The sequence below is a fragment of the Prionailurus bengalensis genome, chromosome A1 (genome assembly GCF_016509475.1).
Source record: "Prionailurus bengalensis isolate Pbe53 chromosome A1, Fcat_Pben_1.1_paternal_pri, whole genome shotgun sequence".
Taxonomy (NCBI): Eukaryota; Metazoa; Chordata; class Mammalia; order Carnivora; family Felidae; genus Prionailurus; species Prionailurus bengalensis.
The window spans coordinates 188469730-188484088 of NC_057343.1; the positions used below are offsets into that span (position 1 = coordinate 188469730).

Below are 14359 nucleotides of genomic sequence, written 5' to 3' on the forward strand. Positions count from 1 at the left end.
CTCATCTCAAGATCAACTTCAAAGACATTTTTTTTTTCTAAATAATGAAACATTCACAAATGCGTGGAATTGAAACATGGGTATATATTTTGGGGGCACTATTCAACCTACTACCAGTATGCTAGAACTCAGAGGTTAAATAACTCACCCAAGGTCTCAGTGCCAGAAAACAAAGGAGCTAGAAGAAATCTCAGTATAGAAATGTGAGGAGCAGTGAGGGAAATAACTTAAGACAGTATGATAGTTACTAAACAGATTCAGGGCTTCTCTCTTCACCAGTTCTCAATGGTTTTACCCAAAGATAAGAGTGATGTGGGCATTTCCTGCAACGTTTAGAAGATATCTTTGAGTAACTGGAAAGCTTTAAGGAAGTTTTGTTGCGTTTTTTTTGTTTGTTTTGTTTTTGCTATTGAGATATCCAGTCTGAGACTCAATTCAAGGAATCTATTTTTTTTAATGAGGATTTTAAAAGATAGTTTATAAGAAGATAAAGAAATGGAATGGCCAGTGCACCATATCAGTGTTCAAATGGAAAAGGGAATGATTTCACATGGCCTCCATCCTTACAATCAGTGAAAAACATTCATCTGTTCATACTGTTCTTTGTTCATACAGTTACTGAATGAACATACAGTTCAACTGTTCATACAGTTCAACAAATTGAATACCTACCTTGTGCCAGGGAGTTTGCTTGGCTGGGGAGACCATAATGAGCAAGATGAATGTATTTCTTATCTTTGTGTAATATACTATAATATGGGAAAGACAGATAACAATAATAATAATAAAACAAGAGAGAACTATTTTGAAATTTGAAAACTGCTATGAATAAGATAGAATGCTGTGAGGGAGTCTATTATTGATTATTCTACTTAGGTAGAAGAATTAGACAAGGTCTCCAAAATTTAAGTGAAATGCTCTAAAGGAGCTAGTGAGCTTGTCATGTTTTTAGAACAGTTAGAAGGCCAATATGGCCAGAACTTAGAGCTGGATGTCAAGGTAAATGGCATAAGATTGTAGAGGTGGGCAGGTGCCACTTTTCATCTTGCAATCCAGAGGCGGAAAGTACAAAGGATTGAAGTGTTTGTTATAAGTATGTGTGTTGGGAGAGGAGAGACTAATTTGCATTTTTAAAAATCTGTGGAGCAAATATTATAGGAGGGCAATAGACCTGTTAGGAGTCTATAGTACTGGCCTGAGCAGCAGATGGTGGAAGCTGGACTTGGGTAGTGACTGTACATATGGAAATGTGAGGACAGATCTGAGGTACCGTTAGGAAGTAGATCCTATAAGACTGGATTGATGTACTAAATGTTGGACAGGAACAAAAAAGGCAAGTGAGGAGCAAATGGATGGATGGTGGTGCATCTACAGAGATGATGGAGAATAAGGAAGGAACAATTCTGGGGAGGACAAGTAGAACCAGATCATGAAGAGATCTTGTAGTGCCATGTTAAGTAAGATAAGCCTATGAAACACCAAAGTGGAGATGTCAAATCAGGTATTGAATATATGAGTTTAGAGCTCAAGACCATGGTCTAACCTGGAGATATAATTAAAGAATCACCAGCCTATAGATGATATTTAAGAAAGCCATGGGAATGGACAAAGTCACCAAGGGAGAGTAGGATCAGGTACTCTTTCAGGAAATGGACTTACATCTCATTCTGCCCTGATTTAAGCCTGAGTTCTGATCACTTTTGTGCTTTATCCTACGTTAATACCCATGGCCTGAATTACTGCCTCAAGTTACTTGTTCATTTATTTGTTTTTTGTTATCATATCCTTCCCACTCAAACAGAAGCTCCTTGAGGATTAGGCCCTCATCTGTCTGATCTTCCTGCATCCCCAGGCCTAGAAGACACTTACTCAATAAAAATTGGTTTAATGACTAGCATTATAGTCATTATGGTAGCATTATAACTTTTGATTACATGTCAACTTCTGTGCTTAAATCTTCACACTTATATCAGTACGTCCTCCTCAAAAACCCTTAGAAGGGGGTGGTTATCATTTTCTCAACAATCATATAGCTTGCTGCTAATAAAGCCAGAAATAAAAAGCCAGGCCTTCCTGATATCTAAGCTCTTGTTCTTTACTTACAACTCTGCTCTGCAGTACTTCGAGAATGGGTGAAATTTATGACAAAATAAGATAGTGGAATTTTTTTTCAGTTTTGAACTCCTTTCCACCTAGCTGAAGATACAGTCAAGATCATGTCATTCACTCATTAAAAAAAAAATGTCTTGAGCATCGCCTCTGCTCAACACTCTGGAGTGATAAGGATTCCCAGACAAAGGAGCTCAAAAGTAGTGTTCAGATCTCTCTTTTTCATTTACCATTTCAACAAATAAGTAATGAGTACCTACTATGGGCCAGTCATTATTTTAGTGTCTGGTCCAACTAGTCTGTCTGTCTTCCAAATTGCTGTGACTACCTACCCCTCAATGCCTGCCTCTTCACCTCCCCACCACCTGTCTTTCTTGGTTCTACTTTTCTATTGCAAAAATGGCTCATTCCATGTAGCAAAAGATATGGAGCAAAAGATAGCTCCAAGATTACACCATCCAAGCAGTAATGACAAATCAAAGGGCCTCTATCTCTTCCTTAGTACTAAAGTGTAAACCTCAGAAAACATTTTGTTGGTGCAGGTTTGGGTCATGTGACCTCTCTTGAACCAATCATTGTAGCCAGAGGAACACACTCAGAAATGGCAGGACTCCCTTTGTGGTCAACAGCCCCATTAGAATCACATGGTGGGAGCAACAGGGAAGCAGTTTCCCAAAGAAAGGAGTTAATGTAGGATAGATGAGACAGTAGATATTTACTCTCTTAATTCATCTACTACCCACCAGATCCTTAGGAGCAGGGATATTGTCTCTCTTATTCACCACTGTTTTCCCTATGCTGAAGACAGTTCCTAGAACATTCTTCTGAAAAGCTGTCTATTGTATTGATAGAATGAATTAAAAGAAGGACATTTTATTATCTGGAAAAAAAAAACCCACATGATTTGCATTATAACATACTTCACAATGGATAACTAAATGCTACTGTTATACCACACTATTGTTGAGGACTGTTGATCTAGGGAGCAGGAATACTAATACTTCTGCATAACTTACCAGGCTTCTTTCATGATTAAATGTTGTTAGACTGTGAAAGGGCTTTGAAATGTATTAAACAGCATACAAACACAAGGCATTTCACTGTTAATAGTCAGCTAGGAAATGAATGATCAGCAGAATTGTCTAAATAGGCTTTTAAAGGGGTATGGTAAAAAAAAATAAAAATAAAACTTTATAAAGAAAGTTTTGAATGGCAAGAAATGCTTAGGTAGCAAAAGACAATTTTGTAAAATGAGAGGTTTGAGAAGAATAAATCAGCAATGAATTTTGATACAAAACATTATTTAGAAAGCCTATACATATTTCTGATTAAAAGATATTTTCAAGAGTGACTTTAGCAGAAATAATAAAATGCTAGGCATGAACCTATTTACTTAACTCTTCTAGCTAACCAGAATGATAGAGCTCACAACTCTCTCCCACCTCATACCCTTGGCTGCTTTCAAGGCAGGGCACAAGCACTTCAGTTGTACGTTCAGTACTTTCATCATTTTAACCCAGATGCCACCCCCTAGAAAATGACAAGTGGAAAGGAAGCCGGGCTCTGTCCACAGACCAAGAGACCAATTCCGTTAATCGGGTGAATGAGTTAAGGCACAGATAAACTGCTATCATGGAGACCAAGCACAACAGCTTAGAAGAGCAAACCTGTGTATCCCTCACAGTCCAAAAGTGAGAGAGTGGTCTAGGTCTGAGTCACAGGCTGACCTGCGGCTTCTTCATCATATGGCTTCCTAGGAAACTCCTATACTTTTTGCCAGCCACCAGGAAGGTGCCTGAGAGGAAAAGTCCTGACAAGTAGATTTATCTTTATGAAGATGAGAGATAATTTTCAAATATCACTCCTATTCATGCTCCATTGGCCCTAACTTAGTCACATAGTCACACATAACCCCAAGGGTTAGAGCACTGAAATACCCAGTTGGACAGCCGTGTACACAACACTTAGGCCAAGGAAAGGGGGTTATTTCTAGGAAAAGGGGATTATGGTTACTGGAGGACAAACTAGCAATCTCTGCTATGGCATGCATATACCGAGTCCATGCCATGTTTCAGGCTTTCAACTATGTGTAATCAATGACCTGCAGGGGCGTCTAGGTAGCTCTGTCAGTTAAGCGTCCGACTTCAGCCCAGGTCATAATCTCACAGTTCATGGGTTTGAGCCCCATGTTGGACTCTGTGCTGACAGCTCAGAGCTTGGAGCCTGCTTCAGATTCTGTGTCTCCCTCTCTCTCTGCCCCTCCCCCACTTGCATTGTCTCTCTTTATCTCTCAAAAATGAATAAACATTAAAAAACTTAAAAAAAAAAAAAAGACAATGACCTGCATTCCAGAAGGCAAGAGACACTTTCACATATAGCAATAACCCTCACAATAAGGTGAAGTATGACAAGGAGTAAATATAAACCCAGTGTTATAAAAGTTTAAGGAAGGGTTGTTTTTTCCTCCTCTGAGTGGACTTGAGGAAAAATTCTTGGATGAGGTAAAAGTTGAAATGGGTCCTTAAGATTCAGTAAAACTATAAATTTAAGAAAAAGGGCTGGGAAGAGGGAGAGATGGGCCTTTAAGTCACTACAGGGGAAAGAACTGGCATCCCAGACAGTCATTTTCATACCTATGACCTTTTGAGAACCATCCAGCAATACTCCCCAGCCCCCCGTGGAAAGAATAACTATATAAAAGTAGGTATTTTTGGTTATCTTTCCAAATATATTCTCTATTTTTTACTGAAGACAATTCTTTTAGTTGAGCATATTGCCCTCCATAGCCTTATTTAGAGTTATATGTGATCATGTGACTAATTTTGGGCCAATGAGATATAAGTGGAGGCATTGTATACAACCTCTGAGAAGTATTTGTGAAGAAATAGTTTTCCTTTGCACGCTCTCCATCCTTCTACCTGCAATTCAAATGTGATAACTAGAGCTCTGGTATCCATATTGAGTCAGAAGAATGAGAGCTAACCTTGAAAGTGGCAGAACAGAAAGTTAAAATTAGCCTGGCTTTCCTGATTACTCTTTAAAATCCCTGAGTAGAAAGCCATGAAGTGCCTACCTCCAGACTTCTTTAAAACAAAAACAAACAAAAATGTTTAAGCCACTGCTATTTGGAGTTTTATGTCACATTCAATCACACCAAGTCCTCAGCACAAGTAGCTTACATGCCCCACCTGGTACTAAATCAAACTTAACAATGGATGGGGGGTAAATCAAAAGGACATTAGTGCCCTATTGCTACCATACACATTACCACAAACTTGGAGGCTTAAAGCAACACAACATTATTCATATTACAGTTTTATAAGTCAGAAATCCAACATAGGTCTCACTGCACTAAAATCAAGGTGTCAACAAGGGATGTCCCTCCCAGGAGGTTCTTGGGGAAAATCCGTCTTCTTTCTCATTCCGGTTGTTGGATGAATTTAGTTCCTTGCAGATATAAGACTAAGAGCTCCCATTTCTTTGCTAGTTTTTGGCTAAAGACTATTTCCAGCTTCTAGAGGCTATCCACATTCCTTGGTTCATGGTCCCCTTCCTCCATCGTTAAACCAGCAATAGTGGATCAATCCATCTCACATTTCAAATCTCTCCTAAGTCTTTTTCCAACACTGCATATCTCTGCCTGCATTTTCCACATTTACAGCCTACCAAAATGATCCAGGATAACCTCCCTGTCTTAAGGTCTGTAACCTTAAATTTCATCTTCAAAGCTCCTTTTGTAAGGTAACAAATTGACAGGCAACAGGCTCCCAAAGAGCATGCACATTTTTGGATATCAGTCATAGTCTGAGAACATGAAGTTCCCTCAGTGTACCTTTCTTCTCCTATCAATTTAATATCTTGTTTCAGCTGTCCTCCTCACTTAACAGGTGTTATTACCTAAGAGGTCATCTATACTGGATGCTTGGAGTCCTTGGTAGCCTTGACCTAATCAGGTATCCTGGTCTCCTCCAATTCTCAGGAATAATACAGTGTATTTGCCCAAACTCCAAAGAAAATTGGGCGATGTGTCAGCTTCATAGAAACATATAGTAGGTTTTTGATGGGCCAGATTGCAGGCCAAATTTGGTGAATACTGGGAGTTTTTTCCAAGAAGTGTGGGGTTGGGACCAGAGCTAATACTAGTATCTGTCTCAAACCTTCCTTAAAGTCTGCAGCTGAAAGAGCCTGGGAAACTCTGAAAAATTACTTAGGTCTACTGAGTAGGTTGCAAAGGTTGTAAGTTCCTTACAGATTGTTTCAGGTCAGATTTGAGGATAGGATTGGAAAATGGATGTATTCTACCCAAGGAAGTAATTTCAGAGAGAAGAGAAAGAAGGGAATAGATGCTCCTCCAAGAAAATGAGGAGATGGAGTACCATCTAAATTATCTGGATGGAGCTGAAGAAGTCTTCTGATTGGTAATGCTCTCCTTAAAAACTCATTATGGTTTGGGGTGCCTGGGTGGCTCAGTCGATTAAACATCCAACTTTGGCTCAGATCATGGTCTTGTGGTTCACGAGTTCAAGTCCCATGTTGGGCTCTGTGTTGACAGCTCAGAGCCTAGAACTTGCTTTGGATTCTGTGTCTCCCTCTCTCTCTACCCCTCCCCCACTTCCTCCCTATCTCTTTTCTGTCTCTCCCTCTCTCTCTCTCAAAATAAACATTAAAAAAATTTTTTTAAAAAACATTATGGTTTGATTTTTGTACTTTGTCCCTGATGCACTTGGAGGAAAGAGGCACTTCAGTGTGAGGTCAATGGAATGTAAGCTCCAAGTGGACAATGACCTCATCTGTCCTTTTTTCTTTACTCCCCAGCTCTCAGAGTCCTGCTTTTCATAGGTAGTAACAAATACATATTACATGAATAAATGAATGAATGCATTATTGATTAATTGGTAGACATCCAAGTCCCTCTTCAATCTTTTTTTCCCAGTAGTCAATGTGGTCTATGCTTAAAAGCTTATGCTCTAAAGTCACATGTGGATCCAGGTCCCACCTCTGCCATTATCCTACCAGTGTGTTCCCTGGGAACTCAGACTTACCTAAGTCTGTCTCCTGTCTGTAGCATATAACCAATAATTACTACTTGGCATTGTGAGGTTTCATTGAGATAATAGATAAATAGTGCTTAGTAAAGTTCCTGACAGTCAATGGGCATTTTCTCTTAATGTTAGTCCAAACCCTCTGGTAATGCCAAAGTGGTCTCCCCTTGATTGTCAAACTTTATTTCCAGGCTCCTATCTGCCATTGCTTGTGTCAGTTACCCTGTCCCTTTAGCATTTTATGCACACATGTGAGTATATGTGCACACACATGTACATATGCAGATATCACAGGGATCAAAACCAATATCTTCTCCATGAAGCCACCTGTTATGCCCTCAATCAGAAGTCATCTCTTCATTTTAGAATTCTTGGATGCTGATTAAGTCATTGTTGCATTTATCACATACAAATGCCTAGCACAGTGTCTAGCATATAAAAAAGGAAACTAACACATTTTGAACAGATGGATGGATGGATGGATGGATGGATGGATGGAAGGAAACTTATGTTCTCTGGCAGCTCCACAGGAATTTATTTATTTTCGTAACCACTCTGGTCACATAGCGCCTGACCCACAGTAAGGGCTCAATAAATGTTGGTTGGATTGGGAAGAAAGGGGAAGAAAAATCCAAGAAAGAGAAAATCAAGACCAATGTCCACCTGGATCCATCCTCCTTTTCAGGGCATCCTGTTGAAAGGAGTTATTGAGGAGAGAAGCAGGGAGTTGACAGCCACTCTCTGGACTCTCTCCCAGGGCCTTTTTAGAACAGGAAAGTTAATTATGGAACCAGATTAACAGTTTCTTTTTTGATACAGTCAAAGTAAAACCAGCAGGATGCAATTTAGCTCTTCCCCACTTTCCAAATAGCAGCAAATTTTCATACAAAACAAAGAGACACTTGAATTGCAAATTACTTAGAGAATCAGCTAGCAACCCCAACGGAAGAATATTTCTTGCTACTTTCAAAACCAAGCTGTTGCCTTTTCAGGTTTAACCATGTAGTGGGACCTTCACAAAGGCCTGGGCGTCTTGCTGTTTCAACTCTGGGCCAAGTGGAGAGGAGGAGTGATTCATTGAGGTTTACTGAAATGGCACAGTGAGGTCTTTTTGTTCACATTTTTCTCTTCTCCACATGGTCTCCAACTCTCAGATCACTGGTCTCAATTCACAGAATTGGGACTGACAATGTGTTCTCAGAGGTCATGTTATCCAAGGGTGGCAAGAACAAATGCCTACAAGAGCAGGCAGGGATGTAAATGACTGAAGCAACTGGTCAGGATATGCGGATGTGTCCACTAGGAAGTGGGTGAAGACTGGGATGAACCCATCCAACCGCCAGTGTCATGTGGGAATGCTGGCTCACTGTCAAGGGTCGCTAGATCTGACAAGTCCGTATTCTTTTCTAAGTCTGGATTCTTATTCAAAATACCCTTTGTAGCTGTTGCAATGGAAAAAAGTACCATCTATTGGCTGGATACATCTTGTAGGCCACCAGTTTACAACTTCTAATCTAGGTCAACTTCTTCTCTTGATAGATGGAAAAACTGAGGTGGGAGAAGGAAATCATTTATGAAAGTTCACCAAGTCACAAACTCTTCTGAATTCTCATCTTGTGCCTAGCTGATTATGCCATACACCCTCCCTCAAGTCCCTCTCTCCTGCAGGACACAGGGCAGCTTTATTTTCAAAAGAGCTTTTAGAAAATTTGACTTTCTGATTCAAATAAATAAGTCCTATTTTTACAGAGGATTTGGAGGATGCATCAAGAATAAGGATATAATAAAATGAAATCGCACATGATGTGATTTTATTTCTGGAAGGACTGGAGCCTGAGGTGGGAACCTGGCTGGAAACAGGATACTTCCAGACATGGCCACTGGAGGGCAAGGTGGCATCTCAGTTGGGTTAGCCCCAAATAGGTCAAAGGAAAGTTAGGACAAGGGTTGAAAATGTCTATGTTTACTGTAGCCAGGTTGTTGGCAGAAATGAGAAAAGGAGACCAGATGGGGAATAGAGTGAAGGAAGGAAATACATCTAAAGGACTCAGATACCACTCAGATTTGGCCCGTGTCACCCTGTGGCAATGCACACAGTTGACAGTCTTTTTGATTTTTTAAAAAAAACATTTTAATGTTTATTTTTGAAAGAGAGAGAGTGTGAGAGAAAGACCGAGCACGAGCGGGGGAGGCACAGACAGAGAGGGAGACACAGAATCCTAAGCAGCTCCAGGCTCTGAGCTGTCAGCCTCCAGTCCAATGCAGGGCTCAAATCCCTGAACCGTGAGATCATGACCTGAGTCAAAATCAGACGCTTAACCATCTAAGTCACCCAGGTGCCCCTGATTTTGTTCAAGTGAAGCTTGAAACCTTATTTTTTTTGTAATCTTTTTCAATGTTTAAATGTAGATCAAAAAAAATGTGAATCAAACAAAACACATGGAGGAGTGGGATTGGGTTGTGGGCTTCCTCTTTGTGATCTCTGCTAAGTGACTCAGTGCAGATGGACAGGGCACTGCACAGGTCAGTCTGCTGAGTGGAGAGTTTGAAACCAGTCCAGCTACAGACCAGTAGATAAGGCTGGCATGAGGATGACTGAGGAAACAGAGATGGTCCATAGACTCAGTGCAGCAGTTCCCTGGGGAGAGTGGGCTTCAATCAGAGCCATCAGAGCCTGTCCAGAGCAGCCTGGACAGATCCTTGGGGGAGAAGATCTGCACAAATCCAAAACACCTACCATAGCCTTTTATACTGTATGTGTATAACCATCTTTACTTTGCTAAGTTAATATAGATAATCTCCCTTGGTAGCCCTGTGGGAGATTCATCCATTTTCTCAAAAGCAGAAATGTTAAAATCATTAAAGATAGCATTGAATGTGAAAATTCTTCCCATTTTACTGTAATGACTCACTGAATAAGTGGAGTGGAGCCTACAATGGAAGGAGCCCTTGAATTTTAGAGGTCGTGGACCTCCCCAACTTAACATTTTTCCAAGCTTCCATTTCATACTTTGTAAAGTGAGAATGAGGTATTCCTGACCTACCTTCCTGTATTAGTGAAGATTCTTGATTAGGAGAAACAGAAAACCCAGTGAGCTTAATCAAAAGCATGCATGTATTAGTTCACACAACTGGAAAGTTCAAGCATCTAAATCATAGCTGGATCCAGTTGCCCACACAATATCAGGGCTTGGTATCCATCACTCAGAACTGCAGACTTCGTTTTTCTCATTGGAGCCAGCAGCTCCAGGTGCTTCCTCACCTTTCTAAGTACAGTCAAAAGAGATCTTCTCTTCCCCTACATTGTCCACTTGAGTTTCGGGACTGGCTTTCATTGGCCTGCTGCAGGTCTTATGCTCATTTCTGAACCAGTTGATGTGGCAAAGGAGATGAAATGCACTGAGTGGCTGGGCCAGTACACATTTTATGAAACAATTAGGCATTTAGCTGGAGTCTCTGGGAACATGATGTACATTCCAGACCATAGCAGATACAGTGGTAGACTTGATTCCCTGATAGGAATAAACTGTTCTTATTGAAACAACTTCCTGGGAAAGTATCCAGATCTGTGGAGTTTGTTTAAAGCTGGAACCATGCACCTGGAGAGAAGAAGGCAAAATCCTTGATTACTGCCTGATGCCAAAATGAGATTGTATATTTTGTATATATTTTCTCTCTGTTTCTTGCAGCCTTGCCTTGATAAAAGGATTGGAACTGGTGACACTTGTTTCAATGACAACAGTGTGAATAGTGAGTAGTTTTTTCTGTTGTTTATTAGTTATAGAATATGGACTGCTCTCTGGTACCAAAATGAGCTTTATTAAACTACCATTCCTTCCTCCAATTCATTTAAACAAACATCAACTGGCTTCATTGTTAAATCGAATGCCAGGTATATGGCTTACATTTCTTTCCCCTCATCACTTACACACACACACACACACACACACACACACACACACACACATACACACACCACAGAGCAATATAGGAACTGTCAACCTGCAGACCACCCAAGGTGTGTCCATGGCTGCAAATAACAGAAAATACAGACTCAAGATGGCTTGAATAATAAAAAGTAAAGCAAAGAAAAATGTTATTAGCACTCAGAACAAGAAGTCCTAAAGTAGGATAGGTCCATAGTTGGTTAATTGAGTAGCTCAAAAGTGTCATCATAATTTGGATTTTAAACTCTTCAGTGGGCTGTCTCTTTCATTTATTTCTTTTTATCAGCCTTTCCAGAAATCCCTCAATAGGCTTTTACTCATGTTCACTGGCCAGAAGCCAATGAACAAATACCCTGCTTGAATCAATACCTTGCAAAGCAGATGGGACCAGTTAGATTGGATTAAACCAAATCATGTGTCCCTTCCTGAGGCTAGGGATAGGACCTATATCCCTTGAAGTACACGGTCACATAGAAGAGAGAATATCTGAACATAATTAATGTCTTGTTTAAAAGGATAAATGATGAAAAGTTATTGTAAAAACAATCAATGCTATCTGCTATAAGGCAATACTAGGCAAATCTTAGTGATATTTCCTGCAAGATGAAAGTTTGCATAGGTACCTAAGTTCTAAGGTGTCATACTTCACTACTGGAGAAAAAGCAGGCACCCAGCCTTGGCTAACCTCCCCCAAAGTCACTGATAAATTGAAGAAATATTAGAAATATTTTTTACTCTGGATATAAAACCCAAGGCATTATTATACCATATGCAGACTGTTTCTCCAATTTGCATAATTATAAACTCCTCCTCAAAAACTAAGCATTGCTGCCAACTTAAAAAAAAACAAAACTACAAAGTAGTATTAAATATGCATTGCTAATTTGACTTTTTAATTTGTCTGGGATATTCACAAAGACATGAACAACTCTGTAGATACTGAGGCTTAATAAAATCTTCCACCTGTATAAAAAGAAATTGACAGGAAAAGCTAAAACCAAAAATTTGTTAAAGAATTTGACTTTATGTCTGAAAATTATCAATAAGAAATAATTCTATTAAAATAACTCCCACATTCACTATTCTGTATGTTGACTAACATTCAGGTGTAGCTCTTGTTTTGTTTATCCAAAAGAAGGTAACATTTCCTCAGATGTCTCCATTCTGCTTTTAGTCACCTGTGAGCTATGTGTATTCTTATATTTAAATTTTATATGAAGTGATTGAGGAGATGCAAAAAGATCTTCTTGCCCCCAAATCTATTAGCAATCTACCTAAAGTATCCACAAAAACCCTTGACTTGGGCTTTGAAGGTCTCAGCTATAGTAAAAATATGCTATCTGGCCAAGTTATACTGTTATAGGCTCCTCAATTTGAGTTCATTAGTTAGCCCCAGTGATGACTGAGACACAGGATACAGATGTGCATCCAGAGAAGTGCTCCTGGAGATAAATTACAAACCATGTATACAAGCATAACTCAGAGATACTGGGGGTTTAGTTCCAGACCACCACAATAAAGCAAATACCACAATAAAAACAAGTCAAATGACTTGGTTTCCCAGTGCATATAAAAGTTATGTTTACACTACACTATAGTCTGTTTAGATGTGAAATAGCACTATGTCTAAAAAAAAAAAAAACAATGTACACACCTTAATTTAAAATACTTTATTGCTAAAAAGTGCTAGCCATCACTGAGCTTTCAAAGAATTGTAATCTTTTTGCTTGTGGAAGGTCTTGCCTTGATGTTGGTGTCTGCTGACTGATCAGGGTGGTGGTTGCTGAAAGTTGGGTGGCTGTGGCAATTTCTGAAAATAAGATAACAATAAAGTTTGCCTCTTCAATTGACTCTTCTTTTCACAGTTTCTCTGTAGCATGTGTTTCTCTTTGATAGCATTTTACCCACAGTAGAACTTTTTTCAAATTTGAAACCGGTCCTCTCAAACCCTGCTGCTGCTTTATCAATGAAGTTTATGTAAATATTCTAAATCATTTGTTGTCATTTCAACAATCTTCACCACATCTTCACCAGGAATAGATTCCATCTTAAGAAACCACTTTCTTTGCTTATCCATAAAAAGCAACTACTCATCCATTCACGTTTTATCATGAGATTGCAGCAATTCAGTCACATCTTCAGGCTCCACTTCTAATTCTAGTTCTCTTGTTGTTTCTACCACATCTGCAGTTAATTTCTCCACTGAAGTCTTGAACCCCTCAAAGTCAGCCATGAGGGTTGGAATCAACTTCTTTCAAACTCCTATTCAAGTTGATATTTTGACCTCTTCCCATGAGTCATATTTTTAATGGTGTCTAGAATGGTGAATCCATGCCAGAGGTTTTCAATTTACTTTGCCTAGATTATCAGAGGACTCACTATCAATGACAGCTATAGGCTTATAAAATGTATTTCTTAAATAATAAGATTTGAAAGTAAAAATTACTTGGGCAATGGAATGGATGTTGTGTTAGCAGGCATGCACATAGCATAAATCTCATACATCTCCACCAGAGCTCTTAAATGCATTCATTGTCAATGAGCAATATTTTGAAAAGAATATTTTTTTTCTGAGCAATAGGTTGTAACAGTAGGTTTAAAATATTCAGCAAAGCATGTCGTAAACAGACGAGCTGTCATTCAGGCTTTTTGTTCTTGTTCTTGTTCCATTTATACAGCACAAGCAAAGTAGATCGTGCATAATTCTTAAGGAGCCTAGGATTTTCAGAATGGTAAACGAGCATTGGCTTCAACTTAAAGTTACCAGCTGCACTAGTCTTTAAACAAAAGAATCACCCTGTTCTTCTAAGCTTTAAAGCCAGGCATTGACTTCTCCTCTCTAACTATGAAAGTTAGAAATAGAATCTTCTTCTAACAAAGGGCTGTTTTGTGTACATTGAAAATCTCTTTTGTTTTGTTTTTTAGTGCAGCCATCTGTATTAATTACCTTAGATCATCTAGATAACTTGCTGCAGCTTCTACATCAGCACTTGCTGCTTCACCTTGACTTTTATCTCATGGAGATGGCTTCTTTCCTTAAACTTCATGAACCAACCTCTACCAGCTTCAAACTTCTGCAGCTTCCTCACCTCTCTCAACCTTCTTGGAAATGAAGAGAGTTAGGGCTTTACTCTGGATTAAACTTTGACATAATGGAATTTTGTGGCTGGCTTGATCTTCTGTCCAGACCACTAAAATTTCTCCATATCAGCAATAAAGCTCTTGTACTTTCTTATCATTCATGTGTTCACATGTATTTAA

The 14359-nt window shown here is 39.3% G+C and overlaps 1 protein-coding gene across 1 annotated transcript in view; it reads left to right on the forward strand.

Moving 5' to 3' along the window:
- Nucleotides 1–14359, forward strand: part of ATP10B (ATPase phospholipid transporting 10B (putative)) — a 256201-nt gene that overhangs the window by 51953 nt on the left and 189889 nt on the right. The window contains exon 2 of the mRNA XM_043596691.1: nt 10841–10901. The gene's annotated coding sequence lies outside the window, so the exon portion shown is untranslated. The remainder of the gene's footprint in view (nt 1–10840; nt 10902–14359) is intronic.